Source organism: Phascolarctos cinereus, unplaced genomic scaffold, assembly GCF_003287225.1.
Source record: "Phascolarctos cinereus isolate Bilbo 61053 unplaced genomic scaffold, phaCin_HiC Scaffold_4;HRSCAF=312, whole genome shotgun sequence".
In the NCBI taxonomy this organism is placed as follows: domain Eukaryota; kingdom Metazoa; phylum Chordata; class Mammalia; order Diprotodontia; family Phascolarctidae; genus Phascolarctos; species Phascolarctos cinereus.
Window position 1 is genome coordinate 2,275,093 of NW_027555847.1, and position 22,285 is coordinate 2,297,377.

The 22,285-nt window shown below is 48.6% G+C and overlaps 1 protein-coding gene across 6 annotated transcripts in view; it reads left to right on the forward strand.

Annotated features, from left to right (window-relative positions):
* Window positions 1-22,285, forward strand: part of ARPP21 (cAMP regulated phosphoprotein 21) — a 168,550-nt gene that overhangs the window by 131,000 nt on the left and 15,265 nt on the right. The window lies entirely within an intron of this gene.

Below are 22,285 nucleotides of genomic sequence, written 5' to 3' on the forward strand. Positions count from 1 at the left end.
AGGGATGAAGTCTGCTAGATACAGGGAAGGGGAGACAGGGAACTACCGAATAGGCAGCTGCAATATATAAAAGAATGATTAATGTTGCTCTCCTTGGCCCCAGATCTAGGAGCAATGGCACAAGTGGCAAAGACATAAGTTGAGGATTGAGGCAAGAAACAACCTCCTAACAACTTAATCGATCCAAACTAGAATGAGCTGCCATGGTAATCACTCCCCCTTCACTAGAAGTCTTCACATGAATGACATTTGCTAGGGGGAAGGGAAGGATTTTGTACTTGAGAGTCCTGGTTATCTGTGGGTTTGACCAGATGGCCTCTAAAGTGTGAAGAAGCTTGGAGACTCAGTTGGTGCCAAGAGCTGAGTAGCATGTTGGCCTGAAGGGACCTGTGCACCTGGTGTCTCTCCAAGTGATGCCTGCTTTGCTGCTTTGGACAGGGACAGAGAATGGATACTGAAGGGGCCCTGAGGGACCTTGACATTGGATTCTTGTCAATCATTTACTGAGCGTCTTCTGTAGGCATGCATCAGACATCATTCCTGGCTCCTTTGAGGGATGAGGAGGGTATATCAGTGTATTTCTTGTCTTCAAACTTCTGATCTAGTGGGGTGGTAAGGGAGTTATGAAAGTAAAAGCAATCCAGGGCAGACTGGGAATAATAACATGGGAGACAAATTAGCAAAGCGCTCTAAGAACTTATGGGAAAAGAGAAAAAGAATGAATCAAAGGGGGCTTCCTAGAGGGAGGGGCCTTTGAAGTGGTGCTTTAGGACTAGATCAGACTGTCAGAGGTGGAAATGTGTATTAAGTAGCTGATGGGGTGAGTGGGGACCAGATCAGTGATGACTGACCCCCCCCCCTTTGTAGCCTCTGCAAAGAAAGCACATTTCTTGGGATGCTGAGAGAAGAATAAATCTACTCTGTAACATAGACCCAATCCTGTTGGGGTCATTTATTCATTTGTATCAAGGTGTGAGCCTGAGACCCTTCCCATGGAGCCGATCATGCACACTCTGGCTCTGTGGGGAAGGAAGGGTGTGTCCTCTGACCACCCACTGAAGGTTGATGCTTAATCAGAAGCTTCTGGGAGGGTCTTTGCTGCCTGTGATAAGGGTGGGCAAAGTCTGAGCCTAGGACTAGGTCAGTGGCCAAGAGAGGCAGAACTGCTCACTCCATGAGCCGTGAGGCATCTGGTCTCTTGAGATAACCTCTATTGTGATTCATCCCGCCGCAATCAATCACAGGGACCAAGGGGCCAAGAAAACAGAAGCTATCTGTCATCACTCCTCCTGGTGCACAGTGTGGGCTCCGCAGCAAGTGGTATGCCCAGTAGATTGGCCATCGTGTCTGTCCATCTGTCCATCTCCACAGAGGGATGCTAACAGCCCACTGCCAGCATCTGTGGCCTCTGTAGGAACAACACCTCTCACTGGCTTCTCATAGGGGGTAGGTCCCGTTGCTTCCTGATGGAGCCGTCAATGTTGTATAATTGGCATGGTCAAGACCACTTGACTATGAAGTCCTGATTTTTAGCTTAGTTTCAGGGGCTCAGTGCCAATGCAACGCAAAGGGCTTTGCCTTCAGGAGGAGCCTGCCACCCTGGAACACATGCTAGATTTGTAGCTGGAAAAACTTGAGCTAGAATCCTGCCTCTGATATTTGGTAGCTATATGACCCTGAGTGAGTCACTTATCCTCCCTCTAATTTAGTTTGCTCATTTGTAAAAGAAACAGAGGTAATTATAGCATTTACAAGACAGGTTTAGTGTGAGGCTGAAATTAGATAATGTGTGTTAAATGCTATAGAAATGTCATTATTGCTGATGTTAGTAGCTTTAAATTCCTTTTCTACCCATTGGCCCGCTTAGAAAATCAGGAAATTAAAAAATTCCTCCCATTCCCAATCCCTCCCTACCCTAAACTTTATTTATTTTAAGGTCAGGTAACTGAGAAAAAGAAGTTGACCAGTACAGTTATAGGACAGTGGAAACAGGTCTTGAATATAAAGAATGATGATCTTGGAGCAGGTGTGGGACTTAGTGGAGCCCCCAGAGTGATGGCCCTTATTACATAGGTTTCAATCTCCTTTTATTTACCTTTTGATGAGTCAGAAATGTTGGCAAGAGATGGGGTCACCGGATTCTGTCTGTATTTTTCATGCTTAAAATCACATTCAGCTACTTGTTTTAATTTTTAAAAAAATCCAACAATCTTGTACCTAGCTATCCTTCCAAAAGGTTGTTTGGGAGGGAGAGAGATCAAGGAACTGTGTAGAGGAAGACCATTTTCATTAGGGAGTCGAGGCTGTTTACTTGACAAAGGAATAAAGTCTTTGAAAGTCTTAGAAAGATTGAATTTGGTGTTTTCTGTTGGCAGCAGCAAGTGGCACATGGCTAGGCTGGTTTGGCTCACTGCTTACAGTGCTGCTGCAGCCCAGGGTTTCTATGGAAATGCTTGAGCTCAGCTTTCATTTGGATCCTAATTATTCCATTTGCAAAAACAGGAACCCAGGAATGAGAAATGTTATGCAAGGATTATGAGAATAATTGTCATTATTAGCAGCAGTAACAGGGGGAGGTATTTATAGGCCCACAAATTTGTAGCCAGCAGATTCTAAGACCACACAGGCAGCCGATTCCCTCATCCTAGGAGTCTGGAGCATTTGATAAAGTCAAATTCAATCAGCATTTGCAAAGAACCTACTGTGTTCCAGGCCCTGAGGACAGAAAAAGAAATGTTTGAAAGATGCTCATGTTTATTATTCATGGGTTCATGAAGGCCTGTGGGTGCTGTGACACTAGTTCTCAGCGATCAGAAAGTCTGGCTTGGGCTTCACCCATGCCTCCATCTTAGAGAGGATGTCTGGAAAGTGGCATCAGCTTGAAGAAAGTCACAGGAAGCACTCTGTCTCCAGAAGAAAACACAAAAAAACAGAGTCTTGTCAAAGCCCCCATGTTTCTGTTTGCTTAGATGCTCTGACCATGGAGATACAAATCTCTCTCTCTCTGTCTCTCTGTCTCTCTCTGTGTGTCTCTTTCTGTCTCTCTGTCCCTCTCTCTCTGTCTCGGTCTCTCTCTGTCTCTATCTCTCTCTCTGTCTCTCTCTGTCTCTCTCTCCCTCCCTCTCTCCTCTCTCTCTGTCTCTCTCTCTGTCTCTGTCTCTCTCTGTCTCTGTCTCTCTCTGTCTCCCTGTCTCTCTCTGCCTCTCTCTCTGTCTCTCTGTCTCTGTCTCTGTCTCTCTGTCTCTCCCTCCCAACCTCTTCTCTTTTTCCTCTATCTGCCTGGCCACACTCCATCCAGGATGCTTCTTATCCTCTTTCTTATATTGATGGATTCCTCCAGTCTCTGGAATCTCTGTCTGAGAAGCTGGCCCACTCCCTCACCTATTTTCCCAGTCATCAGTGGATCATTCTCATGAAAGCCTTCTCAGCATGGTATCTGGTGGCCAGGAAGACGTGGAGGTGGCAGGGAAGGAGGAAATACTCAGGGTAGCCTTGGCCTGGAGTCCTTTCCAGTTGGTCTTTGCACCTCCTGATCCCCTGGTGCCTTCAGCCCCAACTGCCCTCCAGGGTGCCTGGCACCAATGCAGAGATAGAGCCTGAGTCTCAGAGAGGACTCTCTGCCCCCTGCTGGGCAGACCTCTGTGTCTGTAGCCACATCTGTGTGCTGTCAGCAGCCCAGACACACAACCAGCAGCCTTGGGAAGCCTAAAGCCAGATCTCTTTAGCTCTCATCTAGGGGCAGCCTAGGGCTGGGGGGTGGGGTGGGGCAGGGACTGACTCAAAGAGTCCTTACTCTGCTGCACAGAAGCTGCATGACCTTGGAGTCACTCTCCTCTCCGGGAAGGGAAGTGGCCAGATTCATGACCTCTTGTGGCCCTCCAGGTCTGAATCTGTGGCTCTGGCCACAAAACCAGTGGCTTCATTAAAACCCTGGTGAACTTCTTCTGTCTTGACTCTTTGCCAAATTTTCAAGAAAATATGGCAAAAATATCAGAGAAAGAAAACAGAAGAGCAGGGCCTAGTGAGGCTGAAGGGGGCAGCTTGTGTCTATGAGTATCCCACTTTGGGAAGAGAGAAAAAGAAGAGATGAAAGTGACGTCCTCCTGACTGTCGGTGTGAAGGGGAAGAGATCAGGGACAGCTTGGAAATCCTCCCCCAGCCTCACACCCTCCTTTATGGAGAGAGGCTTTAAATTTCCCTTTAGTTTGTAACTTAGCATGCTTGCTTAGTCTCAAAAGGCCACATGCACAATTCCTATTCTGCACCTTGCCCCTCAGGGTCTTTCCTATAGGCTCCCACCCTGCCTAGGCTTAGAATGGACATGCAGTCTTGGGCTTCCTGAACCAGAGCTCCAATGCCTGGTGCCCTGTGGCCCCACCCTCAGTCTGGGAGATTTTCTGTGCAGAAGTGTGAAGTTTGGGAGAAAAGAGGCTTCACAGGGACTGGAAGCCTCCTGCTGCCACCAAGCATCCCCCTCGATGGGTCAGCTCTGGACCACGTCCAGTTCAGCTGTCTAGGGCCACACTTGCTTAGTTATTATATTCAGAAAATCATTCCCACCCAGGGGATGGGCAGGCCTTTCTCGGAGCTGCCCAGACACAGCCAGCACAGCAGTCATACTGCCCCTCCCCTTCCCTTCCCTTGAGCTAAGCCCGGGCTTTCCCATCCCTGAGAGCAGGGACTCATGACAGGGGAAGAACCAGGTGCCCTGAGCAGCAGCTGCCCAGAATGAAGCACCCATACCCAGAGAGCAGGGAAGGGCCCCCAGGCACAGAATGAGACAGGGGCCAGACCACCAGAGTGATTGGGCCCTCACATAGGGCAGTGAAGACTTCTGGCTGCAGCCGTTCTTGGTACCATCCGTCAGAGTGCACGAGCAGCCTTCACACATCAACCGGCATCAGGGCCAAACCTCTTGAAATAGTCGGTCCTCAGCTTTCTCCCCTCAGGCCCCTCCTAATCTCATCCTCCTGCAAGCAGAAATCGCTCAGAGGTGCAGGTGTGCCTCCTCCCGGGTCCCATCGGCTCCCCAGAGCTCCGAGTGCTGCATTCAGGGCTGGTGCGGCATGTGGGAGTTGGCATCTCCATGAATGTTTCTGAGCCAAGGAGGCAGTTTCCTGGGTAACAGGAATGCTGAGCATCCCCCATGAAAATGTTTGTTCCCTGTCTCCTTCTCCTGCCCCTATGAGCTCCACAACTTTTATGACGCAGAATACCTGCATCAAGATCTGCCCCAGATGCCCCCAACCCTGACCTGCAGGCCCAGAGCAGGGACCACCAGCCCCAGCCCAAGCCTGGCCCTTCCTTCCTGGTGCTGGGGACAGCCTGGCTGCCGCTTGAGGGCTTCCCACTTGCTCCATCACTTATAATCCCCGAAGCAATCCCCCAGGAAGCTCCGCCCTTGACAACAGTGTTGCCTCTTCCCTGTCATTTTTTATGGACATAGAAAACAAGGCCCAGGCGCTAGGCATCCCATGAGGAGCTGAGAATGGATCACCCATCTTGATTCCTTCCCCCGCACCTCCTTCTTTCCCATCCCACCTCTGCCACTTTACTAGCTCTGTGGCTGTAAGCCAATCACTTAACCTCTGAGCCTTGGTTTACTTGCCTGTCAAATGGGAATGATAATAATGTTGGCAAAGTGCTTAGCCAACTCTACAGCTCCCTAGTCCTACCAGCTGTCACTAACATCCCTCCCAGGGTAGGTGCCTGGCATGGACACTGGGGGCTCATGGGTTCTCATGGAGGCTCTTTTGTGGGGCCTTTTTAAACTCCCTTTTCAAGCCCTTCTGCTCCTTCCTCATGCACCTTTACCTGCTCCGGCCTCCTTTACCTCCTGTCACATGGAAGAGACAGCACCTTGGCCTCAGGAGGGCTGGGCTCCAATCTCAGTATGGACAAACACCTTATTCCTCTGTGCCTTATGCCACCAGGTGTGACATGAGACCCGTGTCCCTTGACCACAGGAGCCACGGGAGCACATGAGGATGATGGGGTGCCTCGTCAAGCTCCCATGAGTTAGAAAGGAGGAGGTTGAGCCCCTCAGAGCTCAGCTGACTTGCTCCAGGTCACAGCTACTTATTGGCAGCCCAGCACCCCAGCTCCCAGGACAGCTCCCTTCCAAGATGATCAAGAAGTATTTTTAGAATCCCAAGACCTAGTGAAGCGGCAGGCTGGGGACTTCTCCTTTGTTCAGGCCACTGGTGCCTTCAGTGTAAACTCTTCCCCAGAGAGGAGGATGGTCAAGGGGCCTTTGACTCCAGTCTTTAAAAATGAAAGAAAAGGAACAAAATCACCACTCCTCTCAAAAACAAATATTTAAAAATGAATGTATATGGCAAAGAACAGGAGAATGAAGCAAAACCTCCTCTTCCCCCCCTCCTTCTCCTCCTCCTCTTCCTCCTCCTTTTTCTCCTTTTCCCCTCCTCCTCCTCCTCTTTCTCTTCCTTCTCCTCCTCCTCCTCCCAGAGACTGGGACTCTGGCAGGAGCCATGGACAAAAGGAGATGCTGGAGGCCTTGGCCTTTCTGGATGATTTCATTTTTCCTTCTAAAAGGTGTGAGTCCCCTCATGGGGTCACAGAATTTAAGAGTTGGAAGGGGTCTCAGGGTCCCTTTGTTAAAACCACCCCCCAGAGGAATTTCCACTACATTATATCCAGAAAGGAGTTGTCTAACCCCTTCACAGGCCAAAATCATTGAGACAGCCCTGGGATCTTCAGCAGCTCTGAAAAGCTTGACCAGGGTACTCTGGGCCCCCATGATTACCTTTAGCTATGTCCAGCACTAACTAAGAGCATTTCATATGGAGATGGAGAGGCCCACTGAGCCTTAGGAGGGGAGGTACAAGCCTGGGACAGACCAAGAAGAACTGGAAAGAGATGCCTGCAGGAAAAAGAGCCGGGGTGCTCTAAATTTTTTGGTTGATTTTAAGATTTGGAGGATGTAGTTAGAGAGAATAAAGAAAAAAGGCATTTGAAGTACTTTAAGTGAATAATTTAACAAATATGAACAAGCGACAGTCTATAAGTGGATCCCTAATGTCTAAGAGGAGGAGGAGGAGGGGGAAAGGGGAGGAGGGGAAGAAGATCAGGAAGAGGAGGAGGAAGAAGGGGAGAGAAGAGGAAGGGGAGGAGAAGGGGGAAGAGGAGGAGGAGTGGGGAAGGGGGGAGAGGAGGAGGGGGAGAGAAGAGGAGAAGGAGGAGGAGGGGAGGGGGAGGAAAGGGAGGAAGAGGAAGAGGAGGAGGGGAAGAGGAGGAGGGGAAGGGGAGGAGGGGGAGGCGGTTTTGCCTCAGCCTACTGTTCTTTGCCCTGTAAATTCATTTTCAAGTGTTTGTTTCTGAGGGAAGGGATAATTCTGTTCCTTTTCTTTTGTTTTTAAAGAAGACACCACCCTCCTTTTCCTTTTATACATTTCCTTTTCTATCACTCCTCCTGCTAAAAGCACCTTGTAAGATTAATCTCCCGGAAACTTTTGCCCAATTAATTGAATCAATCTCCATTCTTCTGTTTCACTGCAGCACTGTCTCTTTTATTTCTGTCTATGTCTCTGTGTTTCTGCCTCCACTTCTTTCTATTTCTATCATTCTTTGTTTCTGTCCTTCAAAAGTGACGGGTTCTTTGCCGTTCAAGCTATCGCTGCCTCTCAGAAGACTTACTGACCAGCTAATGCCCTCCTTAAGGTTGCCAGGACTTGACTTGTTGTATGTTGTTCTCAGTTGGAGACTCCCACAGACTTTCGTATTCACTAAAACTCTTCATAATTTTGAATTCACCCGTGAGAAAGCATTCCATTGGGAAGAATTGAGGCTGAACCGTTCCAAGATCAATATTGATCAATTCACATAGAAGGAAGCAGTACATCTGAGCTGCTCTGGAAGAAGACTCTGGGGTCCACAGCTGAACTAGGTATGAAGAGAAAAAAAGGATGGAAAAGCAAAGGATCCCAAGGACATGGGCCTGGAAAGTTGAGGGGCTGCCCAAAGTGGCGTCCAAACTGACAGAGAAGAATGTTCAGTAGGGAAGCATTACCAGTCATTTTTAATAGGACTGCTGCCAAGTTACAGCAGAGCACATGAGAGGAACTGTCCAGTAACCAGAAAGAAAGAACTGGGCCGCAAGCCCATTGAGAAGCAGGGCTACAGTGGCCAAGCTGGTGCAGATGGAGATATAGCAATCCATGTGCCATGTGCTCGTGGGGTTTCCTCATGTGGTCAACCCTGATGACAGTTCACCTCACCTAAAGGTAACCAAGGACAGTGTGCTTGCCACACAGAGCCCTAGGTACCAAGAGCGAGATGGCCATTTTGTCACAAAAATTCTCCCATTTGGGGCTGGGCTCTGAAAACTAAATGCTGTCTACCTTTTCTTCTGCAACCATACAAGCCTATTCTCCCTTAGGTAATGGTCCTCTCACTCTCTGGTCAGAAAAAAAGTCATCCCAATATATGCCATGCTCCATGAAACACTCATCCTTGACTTGTCTCAGAGATGGGCTCAGCTGTTCTCCAGATTTGCCATAGCTACTTATCACAGTGTTTCACAATCCACAGTCAAGGCTCAAGGCTGCAGCACCATTTTCTGTTGCCCCACTATTGAGTTGAACGGCCCTTTCCATGCTTTTCCAAGGATGTCTGATCCCTGGATGACCAGGCCATTGTTAGCAGAAGAAAAGGCATCATTTGTTTTAGCGTCCGTCATCACTGGTTGTAGTGACAGATGCTTGTTATATGACAGATGTTGTTCTGCTGTTGAAAATTCCACAGACAGATTAACTTGTGTCCTGAGGCTGTCTATGATATCAATAGAACCTAGCATGGTTTATTGAAGGAACAAGGATAAAGGCAGAGATTGCATGATTACTATGCCCAGGAACTATGAAAACCAAGGGTGGGTAGCTAACATACTAGAAGACATAGCCAGGGATCCAAAATGACATTGACTTACTAGAGAACACTGCCTAATACAATGATATTTTGTGAAGATAAATGCAAAGTCCTGCACTTGTGTTCAAAAAATGAGCTTCAGTGTCTCAGCTTGAGAGCTGCCTCACAGGAACCTGAATCTAGAAGTTTCTGATATGGGTACTAAACCTGCTTTTCTTCTCAGATGCTGCCTGTTCTTTGAAGAAAGAGGTCATGCATTAAATGTTTCCTGTCCAAAGTCCTACTTGGCTATCACAGCCACTCAGTTACTTGGATGACCCATGGAAACATTTTTTTGTTTATTATCCCCTGAAGTTTACCTGCCAGGAAAGTCTAAAATATAGAGTCAAGGGGCAGCTAGGTGGCACAGTGAATAGAGCACCTGCTCTGAAGTCAGGAAGTCCTGAGTTCAAATCCGGCCTCAGACTGACCTCAAACACTTGACATTTACTAGCTGTATGACCCTGGGCAAATCACTTAACCCCAATTGCCTAAAAATAAATAAAAATAAAATAAAATATAGAGTCAGAAAGGAAGGTCCTGTGTATAAGGCCCCTCTGGGAGAGAGGAATTTTCCTAGACCATTAAGATACTGCCACAATAGCAACTCTTAGTTTAATTGGCTTTGTGGTGGTAGTCAGGGAAGAGAAGCTCTGCAGGGAGCTGATGGGGGTTGAGAGTTCCATATGTGCCTTGTATATCTGTGAGAACTTTGCAGTGAATATAAATAACGGGGATGTGAAATGAAAGGGATTGTGGCTGGCACTGTATACTTAGGACCTGGAGTGATTAACTGTGACCACGGGATCATGTCACCAGCATTTGGGGAGGCCTGCAAGGAGCTATCCATAGAGTCTAGTAAGAGGTCTTCCTCAAACAACTTCAGGAGTGGGTAAGGGGAAAAATTTAACCAAGCTAGATCAAACCTGGTCCACCTGAGCTTAGGGGTTCTTGGGTTACATGATCTCAGGCTATATTAAGAGTTGGTTTCCACGAATAAAGAAGCCCAAACTATATCCCTTTGTATTCTGCCCTGGTCACAGGACATCTAGAGTACTGTGTTCGAATTTAGGGTGCCACAGTTTAGGAAGAACATTGCTAAGCTGGACAATTTCCAGAGAGCATCCCAACCAGGATGTAGAAGATTGTAGGGTTCAGGACATCTGAGGACCAGTTGAGGGAATCAAATACATTTAACCTGAAGAAGGCAAGGCTCACCCAGGTCCATGAGAGCTGTCTTAAAATCTTTATTCCTTAGAACTGGAATTTGACTTGATTTGTTTGGCTCCAATAGGAGTGGTTAGGAGTAATGGGTGGGAATTGCAGACAAATGAAGGCTGATCCAAGGGGAGACACTTCCTCACATTAGAGATGCCCTAAGGAGGATGGATCACCTTGGATTGTTGTGGTTTCCTCCTTCTTGGAGGACTTTAGTAAGTGATCAGAAGAGCAGTTGTTGGGTACACTATAGAAGGAATTCACTTTGTGATGTGGGATGAAGGAGATGGCTGCTGGGGTCCCTTCCACCTTTGGGATTCTATGTTTCCACAAAAGCTGCATGTGAGCGGGGATGGGTCTGGGAGCACATCTTTGCTGCCAATTACCTCTATTCAAGCAACTTGAATTCTGCTTATTTACAGTAAGAAATAGGAGGGCAGACTCAGCCCTGTGCCACCACCAGCTGAGGGTTGTGAAGAGCTAACTGGCTGATTCCTGCTCTGTGGTGCCACCAGTAGGCTGATTGTACTGTAATGGGTGAATGGCAAATGTGAACTGAGGTACAGTAAGACACACAAGGAAACTCTTTGGCAAAGCCTGACATTGCAGGAAAACTACCACTGCAGTCGTATATTCCAGGAATCATTAGACACACTGGAGTCAGGTAGAGAGTGACTCCCTGATCTCTTCTCCCCCTCCTTTCTTCAGGGCCTCAGCCTAGGCATATGATATTGGCGCTGATTGGAAGAAATGAAAGAAGCACAGATTCAGTAACAGACAAAAACTGCTAGGAAGAATGGGGTGGGACATGATCTGGACCCTCAAGCTAAAGGAAGCCATTTCCTTCATGTGGCCCCATTCCATGAACTTGGAAAAGAATTCCTGGGGGATAGATTCCCAATGATCCAACAAATTAGTGCAACCCTTTGAATAGCCATAAGCCCAATCCAGGGATCATTTATGGCCAACCCATAGCATTGGCTTCATTGTTGTGGCTACTATTGGGGCAAGCAGATGTGTTAAAAGAAATAACAATGTGTTCATCTCAGCTGGCCTGACTTAAGGTTGTCAAGCAGTGGAAATAATCAATTCCTTTGTCATCCTTGCTCCATTACATTTTTCCTCCAATTCCTGACCATGGTGGATGGCAGTTGCCTAGGGGGTCTCATAGGCTCTACCCTCCATCATTAAATAAGCTTTGAAAATAGTCACAGCAATGCAGCATCAACCCAAGGACAGAAAGGCTCGTCACTAGAGCTTGGATCAGGAAGGGAGGAATTTTCAGCGTGTGACAACTCAAGTGTGAAACAAATTTAAGGAAAATTTTACCTTGGACTTAGAAGTTAGAAATACAAATCCCTCACCTCTAGATGAAAGGTTTTAAGGCATTTTGTGAGACAGATCATATAAGCATTACCTCCACTTTACAGATGGAGAAACTGAGGCTTTGAAAGTCAGAGGGACTAACCTAAATCACAAAGCACATAGTAAGCTGATGTCCCCATAGAAGGAATCGTGTTTGACCCTTTGCTATTGAACATTTCAATTAAAGACTAAGATAAAGGCACAGATAGTTTGGTCACCAGTTTTCCAATGACAAAAAAAAATACGGTCAGGAGAAGTAAGACATCAGATGACATAGTCACTACCCAGAAAGACTTTCCTGACAGGCTTGAACATTGGGATGAATTTAATGTGATTCTGTGTACTGGAAATAAATGAGAGGTTTCCACGTGTTTTTTTTTTTAAATCAGCTCCTCACGTGCAAAATGGAAGAGATGTGATGCTTTAAGGGAACCCAGACCCCAATAGAGTTAACAGTGTGCTATGAGAGCTAATGCCGCTAGGGGGCGCCACAAAGCTAGAGCTCTGGGCCAGGAGTCAGGAGGCTGAGAGACCAATTCCTTACTAGACAAGCGACCTTCATCAGGGCCCATAACTGTCTGCCTCAGTTTCCCCATCTGAAAAATAGGAATAATGATCAAATGAGATCCTATTTCTAAAGTGCTTTGCAAACTTTAAAGCATCCTATAAATACTAGCTTTTATTAGTATTAATAATAGTGTTTGGACTGTTAGGAGACCTCTGCCCCTCCCCCTACCAGGGTTACCCTGTGTCTGCTTTTAGGTGATTTGTGTACACACACACACCCCATATAGACATACATAATACAAAGCTATATCTTATATATGTGCATACATATGTGTGTGCATACATCCTCATCCCTGTTTGAATATGAGCTTCTTATGATCAGAGATAGTTTCATTTTTGTCTTTGTATTCTCAGTGCCTGGCACACAGTAGGTGCTTAATACTTGACTGATCAGTTGATCTCCGGCTGTTCTACCCTTGTCAAACTACATCCAGATGACAGAGTTTGATTCATCCTTGGCTAGAACGAAGGTGATAAAAGCATTCAGGACTATGTCAAATGATGATTCATTAAAGGACTTAGTGATATTGGGTCTCAAGAAGAAAAGACTTTGAGGGGACATGAGCTGTATTCTGGAATGGAAAGGTTATGGAAGAATTAATAAGCTTGATCTGCTTGGCCTGAAGGATTCAGCTAAGAGCACTATTAAAGACTGCAGAGACATAGAAAGAGGAGGAAAAGAGAGAGAAAGAGAGAGAGAGAGAGAGAGAGAGAGAGAGAGAGAGAGAGAGAGAGAGAGAGAGAGAGAGAGAGAGAGAGAGATTCAGTGAGAGAGAGACAGACAGACAGACAGACAGATAGATTTAGGTAAGATGGCTGGAGAGAGTCCATAACAAGTAGGCCTGCCAAAAGCATCATGGACTTCTGTGAGGAGGCCTGAGCTTCCATCCTCAAACATGAAGGGCCACATGGTAAAGGTATTGTAGAGAGGATTCTTGCCCGGATCTGGATTTAATTTGATGGCCAGCAAGGCCCCTCAGAACTCTGAGACCCCGTGAAGTGTCTGAACTCAGTTTTCTCTCCACTATCTGTGTTGCTTCTCACAGTGTGAACTGACTAGAAACTAAACATCTAAGAGAAGAATTTTTTCATTAGAAAAGATAATGGAAACAAATCAGAAACCTGTCCCCCAAGTAACGTGTGTTCCAGCTTTAATTGCCAAAGTTTGACTGTGGCCATTGTCCATAGTGGCAGGAGTGCCATGCCATGTGCTGACCCCCAAGGGGCTGGGGCTGTGAGCCCGCGTAATGAATGGTAAAAGTAAGTTCATGACATTGGCCTCACAGAGCCCCATGAAAGATTGTCCCAGACACCAGATAAACCCCCTCCAGCCCCCAGCAGGAGCCAAACTGAAGCAGTGCAAAGCTAAAAACCCTTTTGGCACAATCAATGTTGTGTCGCAGTTTTTCAAATGTTGCTAGCTTTTCCTCAAAGACAGCCCCTGCCCCAAATCTTGTTTAAGTCCTGTCTCCATAGACACTGTGGACCTGGTTGACATGGTTAAACATAGTCAGAGGCCTCTGACCATTCCATTAAAACCACTTTATCTGTCTCAACCAGTTGGCACATTTGCAGCATCCAAGCTTCCTGGGACACTAGCTTAGCAGGAACAACCCCCTGAGAAGCACAAGGTGGGACCTGTTGGTGGCGGCGCCCTCACCACGGTTGCCATGCTGCCCAGAAACAGGCCCACCATGTTGCTAATTGGCTCTCAGGAGGGGCCTGCGCGCCACTGCACAAGAAATGTTATCATGAGAAGTGTATCATTGTGGTAATTTGGGGCCTTTGGGCATCTGACGGGCCAATTGCCTTCTCGAGCTTCGGGTGGGTAATTTATCATCTCACATCCCGCATGTTGAGAACACGCCCTTTGTGGGCAGAGGCAAAGCTAATAGACTTTCCGAGGGTGTCTGAATTGCTTCGATAAATCACAGCTGTCATGCAGAGTGTGCTTATCATGTACCAGAACATAAGTTATCGCTGGTCTTTAGAGAGCCGAGCCTTCCCAGGATGGGTATTTGTGTAAATGGTAATGCATCAGAGCTCATTGCCTGTGATGAAATTAGGAGGCTCTGAGTGGCTTTCTTCCTTTCAGATGGAGCAGCGTCTCCCTAGAAAATCATTGAGGCTCCCCTTTTTTTCCCTGCCCCGCAGAGCCATCATTTATCCCCGTAGCAACGAGACCCTTCCTCTGTCATCTCACCCAGGAAACTGTTGGGGATTTATGAATGAGTCGGCCATTCCTTCTCTCATTGTTTAGAAAAAAGGCTTTCCTTTTTAATTGACACAATGGTTCACTCTGAGCAGAATGAAAGAGATCAATAAACAAGCCAGGTCTGTGTAATTGGACAAATAACGTTCTTGTCCCTCACTCTCCATCTCCGTGTCTGCCACATTCTTCCTCCGCGCTCTCGGTTCCAAAGAGCGGCAGAGTGTGTCCGGCCCGCAACTAGAGCCCCTCTCGTTAGCCGACTCCTTCCTATCGCCAGGTAGCCGCGTTGAGTCAGACCAAAGGGTTCTGGGCTCCATTGTTCAGGAACAGAACAACCTTTCTGGTTCCGTAAATCTTCCTCTGGGGTGGCAGCGTCTTCCCTTCGGATGAGGTGAGTCACTCGCCAGTTACGGTTCCATCCCATTTACTTTAATCACTCACTGTGCACTTCCAGGAAAGGGGCCACCAGTACCAAGCATGTTCTACCCAGCTGACGCTGGTGATTCTCAGCACTGCACACCACTGGGAGGCATCTCGTTTGCCACCTTGTGATAGATGTCGGGTAACCTGGTGATTTCAGTATTTATCAGAGCTGCATTGTCTGTTTGGCGTGAACAGCCTCCCTTCATTCTGGGATTGCAGAGGCATTGCTGGCTTCCAGCTTCCTATTATTTACTGTATGCTCACCTCTCATGCCATCCTCTGATACCCAAGCATAGCATGGAGCTGACCCTGGGATCCTACAGACTCTGCTCAGAGGACACGCGCGGCAGCAGAGGAGCAGCACCAAAGAAGGAAAATTCCGAGAGTGAACTCAGCAGCAAACCAGAAGTCTGTTGTCCGGGGACCAGCCTGTCAAGTGTGGCTCAGGAAGATCGCCTGCCTGCTGTGGAAGGGCCAGATGAGAAAAGGGAGTCCTTCATTAACTTGTCCTAGGGCACACAGGGCGTGGCAGGAAACAGTGCACACTTCAGGTCCCCAAAGATTCCTCAAGCACCTGCTCTGTGCCCACACCTGTGTTCTAAGCACTGGGGAGCCAAGGACAGATCACTGAAGGATGTGTCCTTCAAGCCTGTGGAAGGTGAGCAGTGGGCGCTGCTCCCTCTGTGGTTAAGGCCGTGCTTCACCTGGAGTCCACATACCTTTCCCAACCCATGAAGGCTGGTCCCCAAAAGTCTAAAAGGGGCAGTGTCTGGGCATTACCTGAGGCCTTGCTGCATGGCCAGAGCTGGGGCCAAGCCTTCCAGATGCATGTTTACCTCATTCCTGTGATTTTTTGGTCACGATTCTCAGGTAGCTTATGTTCAGTGAACACATTTGAATAATGCCATAATTCCTTTCTTAAAATGCCCATTAAGGTTAAAGGGAAATGCACCAGGAGAAGAGGCTAAGGTCCCCCTTATCAGATCAACAGGTTATGGGAAATCTGGTTGCAAAGCAGTCAGAAATCGTTTCTACTGGCCAGTGATGGGGAAAGTTTTGACGTAAGCATCATTGACTTGACCCTGATGTGTCCTCGTCCAACCTGGCCATGCTTAAAAAATAAGTAAGACAGAAACAGACAGCAAGGTGTTTGCTGCAGACAGGAGGTGCCAGTGACAGATCACACAGGCCATCTGAGCACAAGCCTAGAGAAATTGGTGAGTTCTGGCCAACGAGGTGGTGGCTGGTGGTGAGCTTCATTGGCCTGACAACCATGAATCCCTTACTACTGAAAAGCTCTGTGCTTTCCCCAGTCTGAGCCTCCTTCTGCCACTGCAGGTCCCAGCCCATGGAACCCTTGCCATCGTCCCCATGTGCTGGAGATGAGGATGTGTTGCCCTGCAGCCCACCTGATAATGATCTACTGGAACATCACTAGCTTAGCACTGGTGATTGATGGGTCTAGCATTTGTCCCATCACTGGACCCAGGCTCAGACAAGATGAGACTTAACAGAGCTTGCCTTCCATGCACAGTCACCAAAACCTCAGGCTTATGGCAGTGTCTTAATTCACATCTGAATAGGGCTGTGTTGCAAGCACCCTATAAAAACAAAGGGAAATGTCAAATGGGGGCCAGCCCAGGATAGAATCCTTCCGGTTCTTCAGCGCATGGCTGGAAATGGGGCGGGGTTTCAGGTGGGGGGGGGGACACTTCTTAGTTTTTAGACCAACCATGAGCATTATTAACTGTTGGTACCTGAAATGTGGAAGCCTTTTCAAACAGTCAACATGTTGACAACACTGGAGGCCTTGAAACATACCATGATTTATGTTCTCGCTGTAAGTAACACCAGAAGACAGAAGGAAGTTGAAGCTAACCAGGAAGATGGCCAACCCCATCTACTTGAAGAAAGGCAGGAAGAGAAAAACAAGGACCCTTTTAAGCTAGAGCCCTTGGCCACCCCACACTGCTGGGCTCGTGGGAAGCCTGGTAGAGATATCACTGTGGAGGGTGACAATGTCATGAGGAGCTCAGCAATCCCACACTGCCACCCCACACTGCCCTCCCACACTGCCAGGCTTGAGGGGGGCCTGGTAGTGATGTTGCTGCAGAGGATGATGTCATGAAGGACTTATCAAAGTCCATTAAACCAAGTCAATGGTTACCCTGAGGGCTGGTGACCACAATGCGCCAGTGGGCAGGGGGAGAAAGGCACTAGAATACATGTTTATAGCCTAAAGAAGACAGGCAGGGAGGTTGGGCATTTGGAGAGGCTGCCTCCTGGAGGCACTGGGCCAGGGGAACGGAGCCATGCCCAGCTTGGAAGCCAGAAAACACTCTGGGCTTTGGAAAGCAGACTTCCCTAGTCCCAAGGACACTGGGAGTTTGTGAGCTTTGTCTTTTTTGACCATCTTGCTCTCATGGCTTAAGGTCAATGCCCTATTTTTGACCGAATTTGTGAGGTTCTTTAATTTTTTAAATTTCCTTGGAAAAAATTCAATTTTCATTTGACTGTCTCTAATAAGAGTAGCCTCTTCACCCTATACCTTCACCTGGAGCTCTTTGACAGGTAAGGGAAGGGAGGCCCCAAGAGAAGTAGTCATTGAGACAGAACTGAAGCCCAGACATGAAGGAAAGCCTGTCCTGCGACATCAGGCGAAAGATGTCTTACTTGTGGCCATATGTGAAACCTACTCTGAGAAGATATTGTGACATTACTCTGTGGACATTTGAGGGATAAATCATCAGAGACTAAGGAAATGGTAGAGCCTGTTGCCTGGAAGAGCTGGCTCACCCACTGAGTTGGGGAACCATTCATTTCACAGATGAGGAAAGGGAGTCCCTCATTAACTTGTCCTAGGGCACATGGGGCATGACAGGAAATGCAAAAGTGGCTCCAAGGTGAGAACAGAGTGTGCCAGGAGCAAGGAGAGGATAATGGTCACTGGGGGAGGCACCCTTGGAGCTGACAGTGGTGCCTGGTAGGACTGTCATGGACCCAGAGGGATCAGGTGGAGTAGTGGCATTGTCCTGAGAGGCTTCCATGGAGCTGAAACAGGTAGAGAGATAAACTGCAGGAAGATGGAGGCAGCCGAGGCTCCTGAGCCATCACTCAGGGCTTCTGCTTGGGTGTTCTCTCACAGACCAGCCACCATTCCACTCTTCCTGTCCTTCCACACAGAGTTGTGCCACCACAGTTAGCGTTGACTCTTCACAAAGGGATGTGGGGACATGACCGGGAGAATGGGTCCAGCATCTCCTTGGAGAATGTGCCCTCTCGCTGACACCAATCACCATCTGTGAGAATGTGCCCTCACCGTGCATTGCAAAGGTCAAAGGACATCGTTGTCTCAGTGGTCAGCCTTCTGGTGAGGAATTTAGCTGAGCGACCTTTCAGGGGAGAAGCATGGGGTCCATCACCAGACTCCTGCTCCAGATCTTCTCAGCTGGAGAGGCCTTCAAGAGTGCAGCAGCCCTTCCCTGCCAGGACCAGGTGTTGGAGAAGGACTTTCATGCAGGACTTATCCACTTAAGGGCAGAGGATAAGTCCTTGTTGGAAGGCCTCTGGCTCTTGGCCAATGTCCAGGAAGAGATGCTCACTAGCTGAGTAATCCTGGCAAGTCACTTCACCGCTGTCTGCCTCAGTTTCCTCATCTGTAAAATAGATGATAACAGCTCCTAGGTCCCAGGGTTATTGTAAATACCAAATGAGGAAATATTTATAAAGTGCTTTGCAAACCCTAAAGTACACTATAAATGCTTATTACTGCTAGTAGTACTAGTACTAGAAATAGAAAATCATCACCTCCTCACACCTCTTCTTTCTGCCTTTTAAAAAATGCCTTTTCCTTCTAGAGATCACCTGCACTGTTTACTGGCCTTGGAAGCCAGCCCTCAGCAGCCCAGGCTTTGCCTCGCTTCATGGGTTTCCATCAGACCAAGCTCTGGGGGAGTCAATGCGGGAGCCAGGACAGGTACCAACGCTGATTTCCTGCCATGGTGCCCGCCTGGTGTCTAGCTCTAGGGGGTGGCTATTTCTTCCAGGACCTGGGTAGCTACTCTCTCTCTGTTTTATTTTTATTGGAATGATAGGAAATGAATATAGTTCCTTAAAATAGGAACTCGTTAGACCCCCTTCACCTTCCCTCAATATCACTGGTAAAGCCTCCCCCCACTGTAGAATGATGCTACCTGAGGAGTCATTAGTGAAGATGCCACTTTGAAGTCTCCGTGCAAAGGAACCTCTGTCCAGACCAAGATGAGGGAGGGGGCAGCCTCAGGCATGGGGTCGCCCAAGCAGGAAGCCACCCTCTCCCACAGAGACACCACCCAGAAACGTGCGTCCTCTCACCACCAGCACTCCTGCTCTCTGCCACTTAGCCTTTGATGCCAATAAGATGGACTTGTCAGCCCCTAGCCTGAGATCCATAGGAAAGGGGTGGGGGCTTCCTTTCTCCATGAGCTGCTGCACTGTGTCAGGCTATGCCCTCTCTCGCGTTCTCCTTCATCTTGGCAGGCCCCCTGGGAGGCAGCTCCAGCAATTGTGCCGGAGAAGCATCTTATCCACCCTCACCTGCTAGTTGCTGAAAGGCCAACCTTCCTTAATTAAAATCTGGGTCTCCAAAGATTTGTCTTGAAGTTAGTAATGAAAGCTCTCCACCCTGGGGCTCTGTGAGTGTGCTGACACTGGCTAGCGGGGGCTGGGAGGCTGCCTCCTCATCCTCTCCGGTCACCCAAGCCATGGCCCGCAGTGGCTAGGAGGGGCTATGACCACAGCAGGCTGTGCTTGCATGGCCTTGGCCCTGGGAGAGGGCGACTGGCTTTGGGACTCAGAGTGGGAGAGGAGATCTGTACAGGGCTGAGCAGGAAGCCTGGAGCATGGTAGGTGCTGCAGAAATGCTTGTTCCTTCCCCTGACCTTTTAGTAGTGGTTCCAATTCTACAGGTCCCCATGGCCAAGAAGGGGAAGAGCTATTGCTCAAAGGCCTTGGTGAAATCTAAGTGTATTTTAGGTGCAAAATTCCAGCAGAGGTCTTCTGCCATATAGACAGCAAACCATCCTCACAGCCAAGAAGATGATATTAATAATTTTTAGTAAGAGTTAATATTTCTATAGACCTTTAGGGTTTGAAAAGTATCTTCCAAATATCTCACTCTATCTCTACAACAACTCTGGGAGGTAGAGGTGCTATTGTTATCCCCATTTTACAGTTGGGGAAACTGAGGGAGACAGCTGTTGCCTCACCCAGGGGGTCAAGGTATGGAGACAGGGTGGGCATAGCTCATGGTTAATGATAAGGTAACATTTAGGGAAATGGTAACTTGAGATGCCCATAAAGGCCGGTTAAGCAGACTTGGTCATTACCTGCTTTTATGGATGTTTCTATAGACAAGTGTCCATGGTGAGGCTTCAGGCATGTAGACCTCACTCAATGGAGTAAGTCTCAGTGACGGAGAAGTTGTAACATGGTGCTACTTTGTTCCCTTTGACTTGGCTTTGGCCCAGCTGTCTTGAGCCCACCGAGGCACCATCTTCCCTTCCAGGCTCTTGTCCTGAGCAGATCCTCGGCACTGTGTGCCCCAACTTATGTCCCTGGTGCTGCGTCTTTATTATAGCATAGACCATATCCTGTTGTTCTGATGGATGGCAGCATACAAGCTAACAGATCACACTGGTCTTTCTGGTGCCAAGGATGGTTCGTCACACTGGAGCATTCTAGTACATGGGCTTAGCCATTCCCTAACCATCGGACACCTGGGTTGGCTCCAGTTTTGTCAATAACAAATGTCATTCATTCATTTCAGTCATGTCCAACTCTTCTGGATCCCTTTTTGGGAGTTTTCTAGGGAAGGACACTGGAGTGGTTTGCCATTTCCTTCTCCAGGTCATTTTATGGATGAGGAAACTGAAGTAGACGGGGTGAAGTGACTTGCCCAGGGTCACCCAGCTGGTGAGTGTCTGAGGCCAGATCTGAACTCGGGAAGATGAGTCTTCCTGATGCCAGGCCAGGCTCTCTGCACCGTGGCACCCCCTGGCTGCCCCAGTAATGTGTGAGTCTGCTTTTCTCATGCATTCCCAGCAATGGCGCTGGGCCAAGGGTTGGGTTGTCCTCCAGAAAGATGGCACTCGTCTGTGAATCTGGCACGAGTGCTCACGGCCTGCTCCCCGGCCCTGCCACCATGGAGCCACCCATTTGGTGAGTCCAGAGTGGAGGGCCGCACTGGTCCTTCTCATTCTGTCTTGGGTGGGGGCTAGGAATGCGGCCTCTTTTCAGCTGGTCGGTCTCAGTCCAGTTTACTCTTCTGTAACGTGGACTCTCCTTCTCCCCTCATCACTTCCATCTGCTCTGCATTTATCTTGGAGGCTGTGATTGGTAAATGGTGTCCCCCACTAGATCAGGAGCTCCTTAAGGGCAGGCACTGATTCTCCTTTCTCCACATCCCCAGTGTGTGGCACACAGTATGTGCTTAATCAATGCTTCTTAATCGACTCGTCCCCTGAAGAAGTTGTCTGTCCTACTGCCATGAGGTGCCTTGCCTTTTCATAGAGTCATGAGGATGAATGCTGAAGAGAGGCAGGGAGCTCAGGACAGGCTGGGCCTTGGCACTAAACCTCTGTCCCTCTCAGGCTGTGTGACCTCCCCTCTGAGTGTGACATGGAGCCAGCCCCAAACTGGGGAATCCAGGGGCTGCTAATTCACATAGACCAGAAGCCCTGAATGCCAGTCCCACCCATGGAAGTGGAGGGAGGCTGTTCGGGGTCGGAGGGGCAGCTCGCTCCAGCCCTGGCATCCCCACTGTTCCTGGGCGGCGGAGTCAGGAGGCAGCGTTTTATCCCTTCAGTTTTCTGCGAGAAGATGGTGCGTTGGCCAGAAGGAGGGAGAGGAGACAAGAGATTCTCCTGCCCATATTCCCATGTTCTTCTTGGGTGAGGATGGACAGACCCCTGAGGTTTCTCGCTGCCTTCTTTGGAGCACACCATGAGGTCTGAAGACAATGCCAGAGCCTCATCTTCCCGGAGCAGCCGGACCTCCAATACAGCAGCAGCTATGTGCCAGGAGGCATCAGGGCCAGGGAATCAAGCGGGGAATCTTCCCCAAGCCTCGGGAAATATCTCCTTTGTGCAGGGCCCACCATGCTGGGCAGTGGGACTGGAAGGGGTACGTGGCTCAGCCCCTGCCCCGGAGGGACTTGCACACCTGGCTGGGTCCCATGTGAGAGTCACAGCACCTCAGGAAGGAGTCTGTCCAGAGGGGACAGGGCAGGAAGCTGAGCCATTCAAGGAGGGCTGCCTGGAGGAGAAGGAAGGAAGCTGGCCTTCAGCAGGCAAATGGGGCAAATGTGGAAGGGCATTGCTGGCAGGGAGACAGCATCAATGAGGATGGAGAGGCAGATGCATCTAAACATCACTGAGCAAAGTGAGTTTGTGCTCAAACCGTAGCTGAAATACAGCAGACATTCCACATAGGCAATCTCATTCAGTCCTTAGATCCAGCCTGTGAGGAAGGTGTTGCTAATTATCTCCATTCTGCAGACAAGTAAAGGGAGAGTCAGGCCAAGGATGCACACCGACTGCT